Source organism: Protopterus annectens, chromosome 9.part0 (genome assembly GCF_019279795.1).
Source record: "Protopterus annectens isolate FY-2018-M chromosome 9.part0, PAN1.0, whole genome shotgun sequence".
Lineage (NCBI taxonomy): Eukaryota > Metazoa > Chordata > Ceratodontiformes > Protopteridae > Protopterus > Protopterus annectens.
Window position 1 is genome coordinate 91,749,652 of NC_056743.1, and position 19,588 is coordinate 91,769,239.

Genomic DNA, 19,588 nt, shown 5'->3' on the forward strand with positions numbered 1-19,588 from the left:
GGAATAAGAAGACACTGAAGGGTCACCTTTGCTATAAATCCAGTTTGCCTCAGGTTACTGATAAATGTCAGAGCAGGTACATACACCTGTAGGAACTGTAGTGCCTGTGTCTTTATACATGCAGGCACACACTTTACACATCCAGTATTAGGGTTTAAGGTAGAGTGTTCATACTATGCCGACTGTAGAAGGATTATGGTGTACTTCAGTTATTGTGTTGTGTTTTTCACACTACATTGGCAATTCAAAGACAGGATATTGGAACATGACCGAGATATAGAAAACATGAAAGAGAATAGTGCATTAGCTGTGCATATAAAGAACAAAGGTAGGGTACACACTTAAGTTTCTAGCTTTGGAATTGCTTGCCGATAGGAAAAGAGGAGGTGATATGAAAAATATCACTGAAGCCGCAGAAAAGAGATGGATAATGTTACTGCGTGCAGATAAAGTGCCAGATTTAAATAGTATGGTTTCCATCAAACCTTTCCTTAAAAGTTGGCAGCTCAAGGATTAGCATATGTATTCAGGTAAATCATGTGCTATCTTTATAAATGTTTAATTGATGTATTTTATGATGGAAGGGAGGGGTATTTAAAGAGTCTGTTTTATCGTTTAATTGTTTTTAGTCTGATGAAGAGGTGGACCCTTGAAAGCGCTTACTATTTTCATTAAATTGGATATTGTCTTTGGATTGTCTGCTCTTTGCTTTCAGTGTTTTTCTATTATTTGTATCCAGTCTCATCAGAATTTGTCAACTAATAAATCAGTAGTATTTATAATATATACTGCAATTTTTGATATCTGATTAAAGATTATTCTAAACTGTCTAAACATTTTAATATCAGCTTGACAGTCAATCTAGTCTCAATGTTTTCTATTTTTGTTCTATTTTCTCATTTCATTCCCTCTTGTTCCTTTTTTCATAGAGCCAGAGTTCCCAGGGGCAGACCAACTACATGTATCCCAAGTCAGGGAACACTCACCATCTCCTTCTGCCTACCTAGGGACATCTTCATGAGGTCAGGACAGTGGACCTGGCCTTGTGGGCTTCCCCAGTTCATGGCAGCTTGGAAAAGCCTCCAATATTCAGAGACTTGGGACAAGGTACACACAAGAGGTCAAAAAGGCAAGGGGCAGAGGTACATTCAACCTGCGGAAGACCTAATTCAAGAAGTTCAAGACATTTGCACTGGTTGGTTCCACCTCTACAACAGGTTCCCTTCTTCAGGTCTGTCATGCAGGGGAGATTATTCAGAGTAACTACCATACCCACATCTTATCTGAACTCCAGTACAAATAACAGCATCAAAAAACCTCCTTTCTCTCCCTAACTCTTCTCCTCTCTATCTATATAAAAGCTCAGATCTGTTCTCTTCTAGGCAGAGAAAAGAACACTTTTCAGCAGTACTGAACGTCAGATATAAATGCAAATGGCTGTATCTCTCTACTCACCCCACCTCCATCATAAAATTTAGTGGACATATTCACAGTAACCGTGAACCACACATCAACTACCCACCATGGTCAGCCCATTTTCCAATGCTCTCAACATAATTCTCTCATCAAGTGATGAAACCAACCTCATTCTGTACAACATTAACCTTAGAAGCATATGCAACAAAATTCATAACCACACATCCAGATTTTTACTCCCCGGACATTTTATTTGTCACTGAAACCTTGCTAAAACAAGAAATAACTGACAAAATTATTCCCAGAGGTTTTATCATACTCAGAATGGACAGAAATCTTAATAGGCAGTATTGCTATTTATAAAAATTACTTTCAAAACCAAGTCAAAAATCACAGGCACTCAACGGATGTGTATGCAGCTAGACATTCCTTAGCAACTACCTATCTTCTACCATCTCTACTATATGGAGCCCCTCTCCTTACTAACCTGTCTTCTTCCATCTCCACTAAACTCGAAATCTGCTATAATAAAATCTCTAAATTTGCTACCAAATCTAAAACCTCTTCTCACCATTGTCTTTCCCTACAAACTCTGAACTGGCTAGAACTCCCTAACTACCTAGACTACCTCCAACTAACCACTGCTCACAAATTAATATTCTACCCTGAAAAATGCCCAGCCCTAGCAAACATCCTTCCGCCATACACCCCAAACAGATCTCTTAGATCTGAACACCAAAATTTAATCACCATCCACAAACCCAATCGCCCTGCTGGCAAGCTCCTTCTCTCCTACTCTCTTGGCAGGAAATGGAACTCTCTCCCTTCTTCTCTTAGAACAACATCTAACACTGAAGCCTTCAAAATCCAACTTTTCTCTTACTTATCCTCTAAACATAAGTGCACCTGCTTACATCCTACATAAATCTACATAAATTCCCCTTGAACCCTCTACATCCTTTCTCTTTACTCTTCCCTAATACTATCTTCTTTTCTTCTCTTTTTCTCTCTCGATCACTGCTTGATCAAACTATATTCTACTCTCAGTTTATGTACTTTCTCTCTCTCTACTCCTCATATGTAAATATTGTAAATAGCATGTAACCTTACACCTTCTTTTCATACAGTCAAACCTGCTACTTGAAGGAAACTACTAAATCTATTGTATCTACCTTCCTGAATGATGTTTTTTGAAGTATACTGCGTGTATTTGCTTTTTTACTAACTGTATTCAATGTAATGTTATTCCAAATGTATATATTTTATTACTATCTTTTACACTATGTAACTTAGATTGTATTTGCTTTGCTTTTGGAGCTTTTCTCCCCGGGCCTCCACTGAAAATGGGTACGTTCTGGCCCAGTGGACTTCCCCGGTAATCAAACTGGAAATAAATAATAATAAATAAATAAATAAATAACTATAAGCTGAATACAAGTATGCAAGAAGGTACAAAACACCACTTTAATGAATAAAAACAAAAATGGTTAGCGCTTTCGTTTTACAATATGTGGAACTTCATCAGACCCTTATTGTTTTTATTCATTAAAGTGGTGTTTTGCACCTTCTTGAGTACTTGGATACACCTTATAGTTATTTAAGCTGCATGCACATCCATCGACTCCCTGTGCGATTTTTGACTTTATAAAAATTTCTTTGCAATAACTTCACCCAATCTAAACTTCCCAAACTTTAACAAAGCTGAACTTTTAATTGTATACCTCAAAAATCAACAGAAATAAATCTATATAGATCTCAGCAGTATACATCAACCTGGCAACATTACCACAGCCGAAAACATCCTACACTGGATAGCTGACATCGCCCAAAAAACAATCTAAGGTGACAAATGTAGCCTGGCAGTCCATGAACAGCATCCCTAAGGGCTCCAGTCACCTATTTGGCTTCACCCAACTCAAACTCCACCATTAGAATCAACAAAAACACTAACAACAAGTCCTCACTGGACTTGATATAACAAATATCTGGTAAGCAACCAGAAGATTAAGTGACCACCTCCCAACCTGTGTAATCAGATGGGTTCATCCAAACAAACAGGTACACAATTTAACCAAATTTGGCTAAGACATTTATTACAGCCCTGTCCCACTATGACTGGACTGTATTAACAGTAATACCCCTAGATGAAGCAGTTACTCATGTCAATTAAACCTTTCTAAAAATACCAAATTATTTAATGCCACTTAGGACAAGGGTAAAATCTAACAGCACCATGGCTGACAAACGAGACCAACTCATGCTGTAGAGAAATAAGCATGTAAAGAATTTATCAACATGCAACATGCCTATCAAAATCTTAGAAACCTTACTAAGTTCCTTGCTAAATCTGACAAGAAATCACTCTACAGTAATCTCAAAACACAAATCAGCACCAAAACATCCCTAAACTTTTTTGGTCCTCTAAATACGTTATTACATGCTGGCTATACCACCACACCCTGTCCTTTTACTTCAGAGTCCATTGCCAGTCAGTTCAACACTGGTTTTATCCTGTCTGTTCTATCACTAATCATTGACTACATCACTACATCTGTTCTCAAAAACCTACTGTCTTATTTTTCACCCCATCTCATCAACCATAAGAAAAAACTATTGGCCAAATTAAAAACAAACAACCATCTCAGCTGCCAGTAACCTTCCTCAAAATAGGTGCAGAAGCACTAGCCTGCCCTGTCTCCACTCTAATCAAATGGTCAGTAAATGAAAACTATGTCCCATCCATCTGGAAAATATCCATTGTTATACCGCTTCCCAAAGGTGGTACTTTAGTTAAACTATTCATCTGTTGCTATCCTATCACCCCTCTCTAAAATCTGAGAAAACTGTTCACTCAGCCTATGAAACATCCAACACAACCTCCTATGCATCATACAGGCAAGGTTTCAGGCCCAGCCACAATACTACTATTGCACTTCTAAACTTTACCAACATAGTAAACCAATAGAGAAATGAGGGTAACCTCATTTCTTCACTTTTCCTTGACCTTTCCTAAGCATTTGCACAGTGTCCCACCGAAACCTCCTCTCTAAACTTGTAACACTGGGTCTCACTTACCCTCCTCTCCTGGTTTCACAGTTAATACAATCAGGAATTAAGTGTCAATAGAACATTTCAGCATTTCAAACAATCTCTGTTGATGTTTCTCAGGGGTCAATAGTTGGACGCCTTCTATTTAATATTTTCATAAACTTCATAGCGCTACAACACTTGCCATTCATACAATATACAAATGATTTAACCCTTTATCTGCTTTGCCCCATACATAAAATTAAAGGAAAATCACTCAAAAATCTTTCACTGGCATTGAAATATGGCCAAAAAATTCCAACTTGCTGCTTAATGCAAAAAAAAAAAAAGTATGCTATTTATGCCACAACACCTTAAATCAGAAACACATTTCCTATTATCTCAACGGATTACACAAAAATAGAAATAATAAGCCAAAGTAAACAGAGTCATAATAGGTGATCGCCTCAAATTTTACCACCACATACTCATCTCCCTCTATAGGGCAAAATACTACCTGACAGATCACCTTAGCAGCAGTATACCCCCATCCTTCTCTATTACATACTTACTCTATTCTTACAAATAAACACTATGTATAAAACTATACTAGCCTCTGCCACTACAAAATAGTTAAATTTGCAACCAACCTTATAACACATCACTGTCTTGTATTAAAGTCAATTAAACTGGCTTGAACTCCCAAACCAATTGACGTGCACAACTAATCACTGCCCACAACCTATTCTACTCTCCAGACAAATGCCCGGTATTATTTTTTATTTATTTTATTTTCCATTTGTTGACCGGGCTAGTCTAACTGGATATATGTCCATTTTCAGTAGAGGCCCGCGGAGAAAAGCTCTAAGCATCGGCAGTAACAAAGCATATAATATATATCAATAGTAAAATGAGTTATAGTACATTGTTTAAATTATAGGTACGATAAACTTGTACAGAGTTCTTTAGTGTGTTTAAGCCAAGATCAAATACGGAGAACAAACAAACAATATTTTAAAGATAAAAAAAATATATGGAGATCCCAAAATTTTTTTTTTTTTTTTTTAAGAAATCTTTATTACAGGTAGGCAACAAATAACAGTGGAGTAGAGAAGCATTGGGAGAGCAAGAAGGGGAAATGAGATAGTCAGGGTTAGAGCAGGGACAAAGCCAGTGAGTTTTAAGATATTCTTTAAGATGTTTTTTAAAAAGCAGTGTAGAAGCAAGGGTAGAAAGTTCACTAGGAAGCTGGTTCCAGGTTTTTCCCACTGTGTTGGTGAAAAGTGAGTCCCCAGCTTTGTTGTTGGATTTAATAGTGGAAACTAGAAGTTTATTAGCTGAGCATAGTGTTGCAAGATTTTTATAGGGGTAATCAGATTAGTGAGGATAGGGGTATTATTAGGGTGGTAAAGGATCTTTTGGGTGATAAGAAGTTGTTGACAAAGTAATTGGTTCTGCAGTTCTAACCATGCCAGTTTTAGGTGCCAGTGGCAAATCGGGCTGTTATTTTAACTGGTTGAAAGTTTGGTAAGGTTGTTTTTAGAAAGATTGGTATATATTGCAGAAGCATAGAACAGGGTAGAGAGATCAGGTGGGTCTGGGCAATAGTGGTTCTGGCGAGAGGGGAAAGGAAGGGTTTGATTCTATAAAGGGTACCTAGTTTTTTGTTGACAGACTTTATAGTAGTATTAATATGGTCATCATAGCTATGGTTGTTGTCAATTGTTATTCCCAGGAGACGAGTTGTAGTGTCAGGGGATATATTAGTTCCATTGTTACTGTGAAGTGAAGTTGTGATGACATTTGAGTAGGAGCAAACAGCAATAATTTTGTTTTTTGGGGGTTCAGAAGGAGGCAGTGTTGCATGAACCAATTTTCAACAGTGTTAAAAACTGTCTGGGTGAGGGTCTGGAGTGTGGTTATGGACTTGGCTGAACATATTAGAGTTATCTGCATATTGTATGCAGGTGGCTTGAGGAATTTTTGCATGTAGATTAATAAACAGTGAAAAGAGAAGCGGGCCTAAAATAGAGCCTTGTGGTACTCATGTTCACAGGGAGGTGTGTAGACAGATTTTTATCCCAAAGCACTGCTTGCTGTCTGTTTTCTAAATAAGATTTAAACCAGCGTACTGCTTGTCGGTCCAGTGATTGGGCTTTTAGTACATCAATAAGCATGTGATGGTTAAACATAACAAAGGCTTTTGAAAGATCAATAAATAGTGCAGAGGAAAGAGTTATTGTTATGATCTTTGTTTATACAGTCAGAAAAGGATAGCAGAGCAGTTGTGCTATGGAAAGGTCTAAAATACTCTACCTCCTGGAGACTCTGTCTACTCCCATTATGTGTCAAAACTTGGGAATGAAATCCCCACAGTTAAAACAAATAGAAAACTTAAATAGTTTCAAAAGTTTGCTTAAACAGCACTTATGCCAGAGATGGCTCTGTTCTTCCTGCTCACCTGGGCTGGCATTTCTACAACTCTTACAGCCACTTGGTTTCCCATTCTTTTGTACCTTATCACTCCCCCTCATACGGCACTTATTTCCCAGACTTTTTTCCTCCCCCCCTTGCACCCCCACCACTAACTACAATTCCTCCAATGTCCATTTATCTTCCTATTCATTTCCTGAACTTCTCTTTTCATATTTCTCTTATTTTATAAGCTACATTCTACTTGTCTGTCTGTAAATTACTCGACATAAAAATACCCCACTTCGATCTTTCCCTGCAGCCTTCATGCTTTTAATACAATGTTATTGTAGGTTATTTCTCCATTGATCTATTCAATAGTTAATCAGTTTGCCAATTTCTTTTGTGTTAACATGCTATGTTCTTGTAAGAAATATTTTTAAAAATCAGGTAAGCAAGCTCATGTATAGATGTTTTTACCCTGCAATTTTAAGTGTACATCATGTGTAATTTAAATGTGGAGCTTTCCTCCTCAGGCCTCCACTGAAAATATATGTCCCAGTTGGACTTTTCCCAGTCAAACACAAAACAATAAAGGTGATCCACCAGACCAGGGCGAGAACTGCACTACTGTGCTCACCCTCCAATTTTTGTACAGGTCTGCCATCTGTATTGTCTTGTGCCACCCCCCCCCCAATCAATTTCAGCCCACCAGTGTTCCTGTTTTGATTATTCCTTGATTCTTTTCTAAGCCTCTGCTCTACACCCCCCTTTCCCTTCTTCCTTCCCCCATCTTCATTATATAAAAATAGGAGGCAGAGGCCTATCCCACCAAAATGCATAATACCCCTTCTCCTGTCCTCCCCTATCGCACCAGCACAACCCTCGAGGTCTTCCTTCACTATGCCCCTTTTCCACTCTCTCCCTCTTTACCATCTTCACCTTAATCATCAACCACAGTATCCTTCCAGCCTTATAAAGCACCAACCAGGGAGTCCTTAAGTAACACCACTACATTATAACTATATAAATTTAATGCCAGAGAACCACACTGAAGATCTCTTTTGTCAAATAGTCGCAGGTAAAATATACTAACTTGCTGCAATGCATATTTGCTTCAGTACGTAAAAAATATCCAAAAGCAATCACCACTTTACACTCGCATAGCAGTCGTTGTACTAAACCACACCAGTTAAGACATTTTATGATTATTCATATAATGCAAACCTGCTGTATGCATTTCTGTGCAGCCTTTCACTTCAGTATTCAGCTCCATTTAATGGTGCTCGGCATATTTTTTTTCTTTTGTTGACCAGGATAGAAAACTGTTCTCCACTGACTATTTTCAGACTCGGTCAGAGAACATTGCCTGGTTAAGTGCCTCGCTCAGAGTCAAATATTAGGCAATGCAGGCTGTGAGAATCTAACCATGGACCACAGGGTACAGCCCTTTACCTGCTCATTAATCCACTGCAACAACAGTGGCGCTTTTTGGAAATTACCCTTATGCACTCAAGAACTGATGGACTATGCCATACTACCTCTTTCTTCTGATATTTATTTGCAATTAGATCATATAATTGTACAGTATTATGGTCAACAACTTATTATAGAAACGAAAAAACCACAAACTGATGAAAAACAAATATATACCTTAGATTTAAATAGTGCACAGTCTAAACAACTAAGCAATAAAGGAATCAACAACTGTACTAGACAGACTAGTGACCTTATGGTCAACAGCTTACATATAATCAGTACTGGTTTACTTACTCTGACGCAATTAGAGGACCAACAAGCTATTTATAACTTTGCACACAAGACACTAAATCACAAATACAAAAATACAGATAAAAAGCTATGATTTTATATATAGCTTGTATATTTATATAACGTTATGCATAGACTATGTACACACTACACACACACCCTATAGATTTATAAAATGAGAAATTAAGTACCCCAAGATGAACTTTGAACCTAGGCGAAACAAAAGAGTTCCAAGATGTGGAACATGTTTTATCATCTTTTTTTACATTATTTCTTCATCTCAGCTAGCTGCTCCAGATAAAGCGCAGCAATTAATCAAAGGTAAAAACATGCAATTTGGAGCTCCACATGCAAGTGAGATACAATCCCATTCATTACTTTCCTAGTAAACTAATTTGATGGTGTCAGCTATTCATGGAGTCACTACAGGAATCAGATGGACCTCAGCAATACTGGCTGAAAGTAAAGAACACATTTCCCAATGGGAAAAAAAAAATCAGCTGTTGAATTTAATTTGAGCATTGATCATACGCAAGAACCATGTGCAATTTAGAAGATCAAAACACGGATTCAAATCTCACCAAATCCTCTTTCTTCTTCTTAAGATAGCAAGCGCCTTGCTTTCCCTGCCCTTCAGCTCTATTATTGATGTCAAATGAGGCAAACCTAAAGCATTGTTCAGTGATTAAATAAGATACATCAGCAATATCATGAGTCAGTAAAGTGTATGTACTGAGAAAAGGAACAGAATAACTCCACAGCTTTTTCTTTTTTTTTTACTTCCTTCACAATCGGGTAACAAGTACACAGTCAAACAATGTAAAATATAATTTCACTTGTCAGCTTGTCATTATATATGAAGTGTGTCTTGGAGCTGGCTTTCCAAAATTTTGACAGTCACAGTTAGTGATTTGTAACTTTACCTTCATTAAATTAAATGAGATAAATGCTGTACTGCTTCTATTACTTATCCTAGCACTGCATTGTCAAACTGTCATCATGGCATCACGCAGACATCTGCATCTTTATACTAATGTATAAAACATTCACCAAGTGCTATAACCAGCTTTTATAAAAAAAAAAAAAAAAAAAAAAAAAAAAAAAAAAAAAAAAAAGAAGTACACCACATTTAAGCAGTTTCAGTTTTCTATCACAAAAAATATCAATTACCTTAAATAGCCTTTGGAATCTGATCCCGCAGATCAACCAGCATTTTTCTTTAAGTAAAAAAAAAAAAAAAAAAAAAAAAAAGAAACACTGGCAATTGACCTCCAACCAAATTAATACTGCAGACCCCTTATCTTCCATTTATCAAACATCACTATTAACATAGTGGTGTGGTGTTTTGCTCCTCATAATCATAGAGTCCAGAGTTCAAATCAAACTTCTATATATTGCCAGAGTAAAAACTGCACATCTTCATCATGTTTATGGGTCTCCTCCCATCTCTTTCAGACATTCCATTATACTAACTGGGCTCTGTATACTGCCCATGCGTATGTTTTGTATTTTCCCTTGAGGCCTAGGCTTTGACTGACAATTATCTGCAAAGAGTTGATCACTTACATGATTGGCATCCAGTCAGATCAACAGTAAAGAACAGATAAGGAAGCATTCGCCATCATCAGTGATAGCCATTTCGCAGCATAGCGTACAATGACCTGAAGCATTAACAACAACATATCTGGAGATCTCTCAACAGAATGTGCATCACCCAAATATTCATTTACTACCACCCAGGGATCACAGGATGACAAGCCTAACTACAGTCAAGAATTACCATTTCTCAACTCAGTCCTCCCAGAAGTCATCTTCCAGTACCCAGATCCAAGTTAGTAGGTAGGACTCTTGGCAGAGAGACTGCCAGTGTCAAACTGGCCACATAGGTGCTTCCACAGACTTCTGTTACCACTACCAAGAGAAGACATACTTTTATCAGAAAAAAAAAAAGATTCATCATAATGCTCTAAAACACACTTCACAAAAATTTAACTTTCCACTGTGCCTCTAATGACATCAGGGTTCAGACCATCAGTAGCAAGGCACTGTCACCGTTTAGTCATCTGTCTTGCACCAGTCATAGATAACTCCTTTAGTACCGTTTGTAAGCTTACCACCTACAACAGCACTAAACACTGCAAACAGTATAGAACTTTTCCAAATCAACTCCATTCCAGTGTTCCAGATTATTATAATACCAAGTGGTACAGAATAATACTATTAACATTAGAACATATACTGCCTTTGTGCAGCAACAAGATCCAAAGACACAACTTAGACCATTAAATCTAATGGTTCTAACACCAGATCTGCTTAGGTCTCATTTTAAAAGTCTTGGTGAGAATAAAATCAACTACATCAAATTTACTGCTTCTTGGAAGAGTAAGCATTACACAATGCTTAATATTTAGGAAGGAAGTACTTAACAGTACGAAAGAATCAAAGTAGAATTGCTTTCTTGATGATGGATAACTTCCTTAGTTTCTAAAACATTTATTTATTTTACCTTTGTTAACTGGGAAAGTCCGACTGGACACACATCCATTTTCAGTGGAGGCGCGGGGAGAAAAGCTCCAATAGCATGTCATAAAGAAATTACATAAGAATATCATACAAAGATATAGGTTCCATAGAAACATATGTTATATATAGATTAACAATTCCTTTAGTAAAGTCAGCATTACAGCATTCTAGTGGTAGGGTTTAGATAGAATATAAAACAAACACAAGAAAATATATATTTTTTTTGTCTTTCTAAATTATGAGTACTCTCAATATTTTGTTACAGAAATAACCAGTGATTAGTAAGCTTTACAGTGAAAGGAATTAGGGGACCTTTAGTAGAATCCTTGAACATGGTATTGGTGCAAATTAACCTGGGGAGTAGCATGAACAAAGCCAATTGTTTGAGAAGTGGGTTCTCAGGAGTTTCTTAAATTTAATAGTGGAGGTTATTTGGCTAGGTAGCGAGTTCCATATTTTGGCAATAGTGCAGGCAGAGAGATTTGCCAGCATCATTTCTGTGTCTGATCATGCTTATTGGGTTCTGAGAACTAGATTGCAAGGCTCTGGTTTGGATGTGGGGGTTTATTTTTAAGTGCAGGATTTTTTTCTGGAAGGTAAATGAGATTATGTGCTATTGTGAGTTGATTAAACAGAAGTAGTTGAGGTAGCTTGAGCCAATTGAGTTGGTTATTGGGCGAAACAGTGGGAATTGTATGAGGTTTCAGTAGCAAACATAGCTATTTTGTTAGAACAAGATTCCATTTTGTTCAGATTACTCTGGTGGAGATTAGTAAGGATGGGGGAGGTATAGAGAAGGATGGATAAGAGATGAGTTCTTGCAATAGCAGCTTTGGTTTGTTTAGTTATAAAAAGTGTTTGTTCCTATAGAGAAGTCCTAGTTTTTTTTTTATTAACTTTAATGGTTTGTGCTATATGGATGTCAAATTTGAGGTTATCTATTTCTACTCCTAAGAGTTTAGTGTGTGCAGTTGGAGTGATTTGAATGTTATCTTTGGAGTGAATGGTGCAAGTGTTGTTGGGGGGGGGGCATGACCTGGGCCGAAAATAATTTATTTTTTTGGGGTTAAGAATAAGTTTGATGTTTGTGAACCATGTTTTGGCTCGAGTAAAAGTGTTTTGTGTGAGAATTTGCAGTTCATTTAAGGTGGGGGCAGCACTTATAAGGGTAGTGTCATCTGCATATTGTACTACTGATGGTGTGAGTGAGGAGGAACTGATTTGGCTGGTGAACAGTGAGAACAGTGGGCCAAGGATGGATCCTTGAGGGACACCTATGGATACTGGTAGTAGGGGGGACAGTTGGTCATGCCATAGGACTGCTTGCTGTCAACCAGATAAGTAGCTTGCAAACCATGATATAGTAGAGGGGTTGAGGCTTAGTGCAGATAAAGTTTGGAGAAGAATGTTACAGTCTACCATGTCAAAGGCTTTAGATAAGTCTAAGAAAATGGAAGATAAAAATAGGCCCTTGTTTCTATTGTGGTTAACTATATCTGTAAAGGATAATAATGCTGTGGTGGTGCTGTGGGATGGTCTAAAGCCATGCTGAGTTTTGGAGATTAAGTTGTTTTGTAAGAGGTACCTTAGTAGTTGGGAATGTACAACTCTCTCTAATATCTTGGAAAGAGGTGAGTACTGCGATTGGGCGGTAGTTGGTGAGTTCTAAGGAGTTGCCCCCTTTGTGCAGTGGAATAATGTGTGATGTTTTTCACAGGGTGGGGACATTGAATTCTGCAAGTGACCTGTTTATGAGGATGGACACAGGATAGGCTATGGAGTCTGCTGCTATCTGAATTAATTTGGCTGGTAGTGTGTCAGCAGCTAGTGTGGTTGGTTTGAGTTTCTTAAGGAGCTTTGAAATAAATTTAATGGGTACATGGTGTAGGGAAAAGTTGGTGGCATTGTTTTGAGTAGTAGGGTGGATTTTGCTAGCACCTGGTATAGGGCTGCTAGTGGTATTGAGGACATTAGTAAGGGTTTGGCTGTTTCGGTACAGAACTTGTTAAACTGTGTGGGAATGTTGTCATGGTTGCTGTAGTACTGGGGTGGTAGCTTTACCTGGGTGGATTTTGCCATTTATTGTAGCCCAAAATTTCTTATGGTTGTTGGCATATTTTTTCCGCATGTTTTTGTAGTAGTTACTTTTGCCTAGTTTGATTTGTTTTTTGGCTTTGTTCGAAGTTCTTGGTAGGTTTGCCTCAGTTTACTGGTTTTGTTCTTTTGATATGGACTCCAGGCCAGCTCCCTCTCTTTCAATGTAGTCTTAGTATCTTTAGTTAGCCATGGAGCATAGTTATTTTGGAAGGGGCATGACAGTTTAGGATTTGCAGGAAAAAGTGGAGTTAAAGTGCTGTGCGGCATCATCTAGAGATAGTTTTAGGGGTGTCCAATTACAGCTTTGTAGTGAATTGATGAAGTCAGTTATTTTAAAGGTCTTTTTGTTATGCATTACACTGAGGTTGGGTTGGCTTATGTAATGGGGTCTGTTCCGAACTAGGTAGGTTGGTTGATGATCACTTAGACTGCCAGGTAGACAGCCAGAGTGCCATGCTAGAGAAGGGTCAGATAACAGAATCCAGTCTAAGATGGATTAGCATTTTGTCTGTTCTGGTTGTGGTGGATATAATTTGGGTAAATCTATGGAGGTTAATGTGGGTAGTTGGTGTGGCTAGAGCAGTTCAGCCTGTCAATATTAAAGTCACCTATAGTATAGTTTCTTGCGGCATGGAATTTGAGATCCAGTTTAGCAGGTTTTCCATTATAGTAGTGTTATTGCCTGGTGGAATGCAGCCACCTGCAATAATGATATGTTTGTTTGAGTTTAGTTTTAATTTGGCAAGGATTAGTTCAACATCTTTGATTTATTGGGTGTTATAATCAATTTGTTTAATGGTGAGATGATTTTGGAACAATATCACTATGCCACCTCCCTTCTCTACTCTGTCTCTGCATATTATGTTATAGCCAGGGGCTACAATCTCATTATGGTGTTCTGGTTTAAGCTATGTTTCAATTAGCACTGCTATTTATGGTTTATAAACAGCTAGAAGGGCGTGAAGGTCCTGGATTTTGTTAAGTATACTTCTTGCATTTATGTTAATGAAGAGGAGAGAGGTTCCCAAACTACTTCCAAAAATGTTTTCTTTTGGCCTCTGCTTTAATATTTTGTATATTTTCAGTTTATTTATGCCTACTATTTTGTCTGCTTAGTTACAGCATGTATCTACAGATATTTACAAACATTTATATTCTGCATATTTCTTACTTCAAAATGGGACTAAATCGATGTATTCCAACAACACACATGTTGTAGCCAAATGGCTCAGGACATGACTGAAAGGGTGTTGATAGGGAAACTCCTATTCTCAAGTATACTAATCCTAATGTACTTGGCACCCTTGGGTAGTTACTGATGTTGCTGCATCTCCGATGACCATATAGTATGGACCTTCTTATAGGGTTATACTGGCTTACATTTCAGTAGGATGGTACAAGTATACACATACAACTACAAATGGGTTGGTTTGGCATTATGGTTAAAATTTTCACCTCGTAGACACAAGGTAAAGGAGTTTGATTCTGACCTTGGGTTATTAGCTAGGCTTAAAATGGCCCTTTGTGGCAGTTAGCTTAGTATTTCACCTATGAACTTACAAGCTAGAACCAAAGAAAACAGCACTACAAGAAAATACAAGTAAGAAACCAGTACTAAAAGTTAAAACCAGTACTACAAGAAGATCCTTTAAAAACTATACTTTTTACAAGTGAACATTACTGGCTGCACTGTTTAATTTTTCTGTACTTTGGTACACATGCTTCTATTGAGAATATTTTTTTATTATATCCTCTATTAAACCTGCAGTAATTCATCTACAGCTACTACTACTAACCTCTCTTCCTCTCAACTTTCCTACACTCTTGTCTTATGGTTTGTTATTCAGTTTTTAAATCTGTTGGCCAGCTAATTTAGATGCCTTCCCCTCTACTCTTTCTATGAAGTTCCATGCTCATGTAGGTACCTGCATGTTTGGTGTGACGGTCTCAATGGATTATCAAACCTGCTCCTAGACATTTGGTTACTTTGAGGTTTCCATTTCATATTGGCCACAGATATCTCCATAAAACAGCCTGCACTGCAGTTCAGTCCCTAGTACACCACAGTTTTATTTTCCACCTGCTTATCCCACTTCTTCCTCTCATACCAGTTATACCAAATATTTATTCACCATATCTACAGGCTTTTATGAAGGCCCTCTGCAGTGGATAAATGGCAGTATTTCTTCTCCTGTTATCCCAAGCTCAGCATAGCCCTAAAATTCTCTTCAGATTCTATGTTTATTTGCACACATATCAATATCCGATGCATACTGTGATATCACATCCTGGACCAGTGGGTATAGAAAGCCCAACAGCTGTATTGTCTTTGACCCCACATACTAAACGAGCAAACAACCAAACATTACATGCTTGTCTGCATCTCAACTGTCCAGATTTTCACCTCATATTTAGTCTGTGACTCAGAAATGGTGGTTTTCTAGCAAATCACTAAGGAGAGAAGTTACTAAATGACAAGTATTTGAGTTTCACATTTCATATCCTTCAAAAAATACATGCTAAAACAATATTTATTTTCAGTTTGCCAGGATGGTCCATTGGGCCACGAGGAGCCCGTTTTCAATGGAGTCCTGGGGAGAAAAGCTCCAGAGAAGTACAAATTACACATAGCAATAAGACAAATATAATGTACATATAAATGCAAGAAGTTACAGAGTAACAGGCTGTAATAACAATACAAGTTCCATTTCTTATAAAATGTGATTGTGCCAACAGCTATTGTTAGTAGTTATGAGATAGTAGGTGGCTCTTTAGCAGATATACTGGCTTGTGGAGAGTAACTGTCATTAGGAAAGCTATGTAGGATGGGAGCAAGAGCATTCCCACTGTGAGCTTAGATGGGAGTGGAGTAAAGTTTTGAAAGCAGAGAGTTTGCTAGTGGTACAGATGTGTGGTGGAAGCGAGTTCCAGTGGCGTGCTATGGAGAAGGATAGGAAATGATTGCCTGGTGAATGGACAGGTTTATGTAGCTCAATAAGATTTTGAAAGTTGGATCTTAGACATCTTTTGGTTGATGCATTCGTAAGGTAGAGGTAAGGGAGGGGCAGAGCAAGGGGCTAAAAATAAGTTTGTGTGCTTGGATCATTTGAGTATAGATGAGATAATTGGGTAGCTGAAGTCAGTTCAGTTGATGTGGGAATTTACTGTGGTGGGTAGAGGATCTGTGGCCTGTAGCAAATTTAGACATTTTGTAGTAGCAGGAGGAGAGTTTTGACTTGAGGGAGAATTGTACATTAGCAAGGATAGAGGCTCCATATAACAGGGAAAGGATGAGGTAAGTAGTACAAGAGTGGTCCTGGTGGCAGAAGAGATCAAGTGGTAGTGGCGGTAGAGCATGTCAAGTTTCTTGTGTTTTTTTTTTATGTTTACATGCATAGTTATAAAACTTTAGTTGTTCATCAATGAAGACTCCTAATGGTTTTGCAGTAGGGACTATTTTGAGAAGTGTTTGGCTGGTGACAGAGAAAGAGTCTTTCTAGGATGGAGGTTTTTGAAGGGGTGAATATCATTAATTTGGTCTTGGATGCACTGAGTGCCAGGTGATTGTCGAGCATCCATTGCTCAGTAGAACAGAAGGCATCCTGAGTTAATTTTGCTAATGAATAGGCTGATGTGGCAGAGCAAATAATTGTAATCTGGTCAGCGTATTGGATGAGTTTAGCATTAGGGATGGCAAGATAGAAGTAGTTTATGAAAATACTGAATAGGAGGGGTCCTAGAATAGAACCTTGGGGAACACCTGTGGGAGTAGTAAGGAAAGGTGAAATGGTTTTATTCCACTTGACTGCTTGTTGTCTGTTAGAAAACTGGTGAACCAGTTGATAGAGTGGGATAGATTTAGTATGGAGAGTTTAGTAAGTAGCAGGTTGTGAGAGATGGTGTCAAAGGCCTTAGAAAGGTCTAAGAGCAGGGTAGACACAATGTGTCTGGAGTCTCGGGCCTTGTTGACAGTTTCAAAGGAGGACAGTAGCACCGTGGTGGTACTATGGCTGGGTCAGAAACCATGCTAGGTACAAGTAAGGAGGTTATTTCTTGAGAAATAAGGAAGAAGCTGTAGGTGAACACATTTTCAAGAAGTTTAGAAATAGGGGATGGGATAGCAATAGGTCAGAAGTTAGAGATACTATTGTTGCCCCCTTTATGAAATGGGATAATGAAGGCTTTTTTCCAGAGTTGGGGGACTACTGACATTCAGAAATTGATTGATTTATTAGTAAGCAGATTGGGACGGCGATGACCTCTATTACTATTTTAAGGAAGTAGAAGGTTATGTCGTCCAGAACATAACAGTTTTAGTAGTAGTTTTTTTATTGTAGAGACAGGAATGGGGGGGGTCATTGAAAATGGAGGAGGTTGGGAGCTGGAGTTGACAAAGGTGGGAGGGATGTGTGGGGGTTGATCTGGGGAAGCTGGGTTATTAGAGAAGGATGATGTTAGTTTGGCTATGGAGTCTATAAAGAAAGAGTTAAATTGGGAAGCTAGTTCCAAATGTGAGGCATTTGGGTCAGGGCAGGGGTTCTCTTTTACCTGGGTTCAGGAGAGAGGAGATTCCATCCCAGAATTCTTTAGGATTACAGCTATGATTGGTTTGGAGTGTGGAAAAATAGGTTTTGCGATCTGAGGTTTCAAGTTTCTTTACTTTGTTACAGAGTGTTTTGTATTCATTAAGGGTAGATGTGGTCTTGGTTTTATGGTAGTGTTTCCAAGCTTTATCACAGAGCTTCATGCAGAGTAGGGTGTTTTTAAATTACCCATGGGATGGAACTGCTTTTTGTGCGTTTTGCTTTCCATGGTGCAAAGGAGTCAAGCAAATTTAAGAAAGTTGCATTAAAGTAGGTAACAGCGTTGTCTAGGGGTAGTTTTTAGTGGGTTCCAGTTTGTGCTTTGTAGTGCTTTTGAGAATTAATTGAGGCTAAAATTCTTTATGTACCAAGTAGAGGTATAGGTATGGGTTAACTGTGGGGAGGATGTGATGAGCTAAAGTGGGAAGGTGGTCACCTAGTGGGTCAGGAAAGGTACCACTATTACTTATGTAGTGGGAATGTGAAACTAAAATCCAGTCTAGGATACTTCCAGAGAGGAAGTCTTTGGATGGTCTGGTTGTTGAGGAAATCAGTTGAGTGAAGTTGTAAAGGTTTATATTTAGATAGATAGTTGGTGATTGAACTGTGTCCCAGTAAATGTTGATATCACCCAGCATTATAGTTTCATTAGTAATGTTGGAAGAGAACCAGGAGAGAATGTTTTCAAGGACTGAGATATTGTCTCCTGGGGGGATATAAAGGGTGACAATACATACAGATTTGTGCTTTTTTATCTGCAGAACAGCTGGGAGTAATTCAGCCTTACTGAATTTGGGAATAGGTTTAGAGTAGGTGGTAACTATGAGGGATGGGGAGTAGAGGAGAGCAACACCTCCCCCTTTTTTGTGTGTTCTATCATTTCTAATACAGTAGTTGGGTGGTACTAATTCTGAGTCTTTTATATGGGGCTTCAGCTAAGTTTCGGAGCTGGAGAGAATATGTGGTTGATTGTGTATAAGCCAGGTATGGAGGTTTGGGATTTTTTTTACAAAAGTTCTGGGCATTTACAGCTGTGAAATGGGACTTGTTGGGTGAGTGGGGTGGGTCAGATGGGCAGTTTTGGTTGTTTGGGGGGAAGGGCCGGGGGTTTGGGTGTATGTCTGTAGAGAGAAGGAGAGAGATAAGTTGACAAATATGGGAGAGGAGGTAATTAAGTTGCTTAGTATTAAGTTTGTGGGTAGTAAGTTTTATTGAGGTAGAGCTGGTATAGAAGGGTGCGGTGTGTCTATGGTTAGGTAAAAGTTTATAGGGGAAGAGGAAAGTATTGTTCATAGAGTAGAGACGGAGGGAAATGCAGATCAGTGAGTGTGTGTTGTTTAAGGGCTAAGGAAGTAGAATGGGATGGGGGAGTGCGATTAGCATAGAGAGATCTAGTGAGGTGGACTATGAAGCACAAGGTCATAAAACCTAATATCAGAGCTAGAAGTGTGGTAGGTTTGGTAGACATGGTGTGGTATATGTTGAATATGTAGTTGGAGGTAGACAGACTGTAAAGGTAATCGGGGTGAGGTGTGTGAGAGGTAGTATTTAGTGGTGAGAAGGTGGGGGGATTAAGTGTATGTGATGGTGTGGAAGAGGTAGATAGAGTATGGGTGGGGTTGGATAAGTTGATTGGGTATGGGAAGATGTGGGTGTGGTATGGGGAGGTAGTAGCAGTGGTAAGTGAAGTACAACAGTATAGCTGCTGGGAGTGGGTGGAATTTGGGGGTAGGGGAGCGGAGTGAATCCGCAGGGGGAAT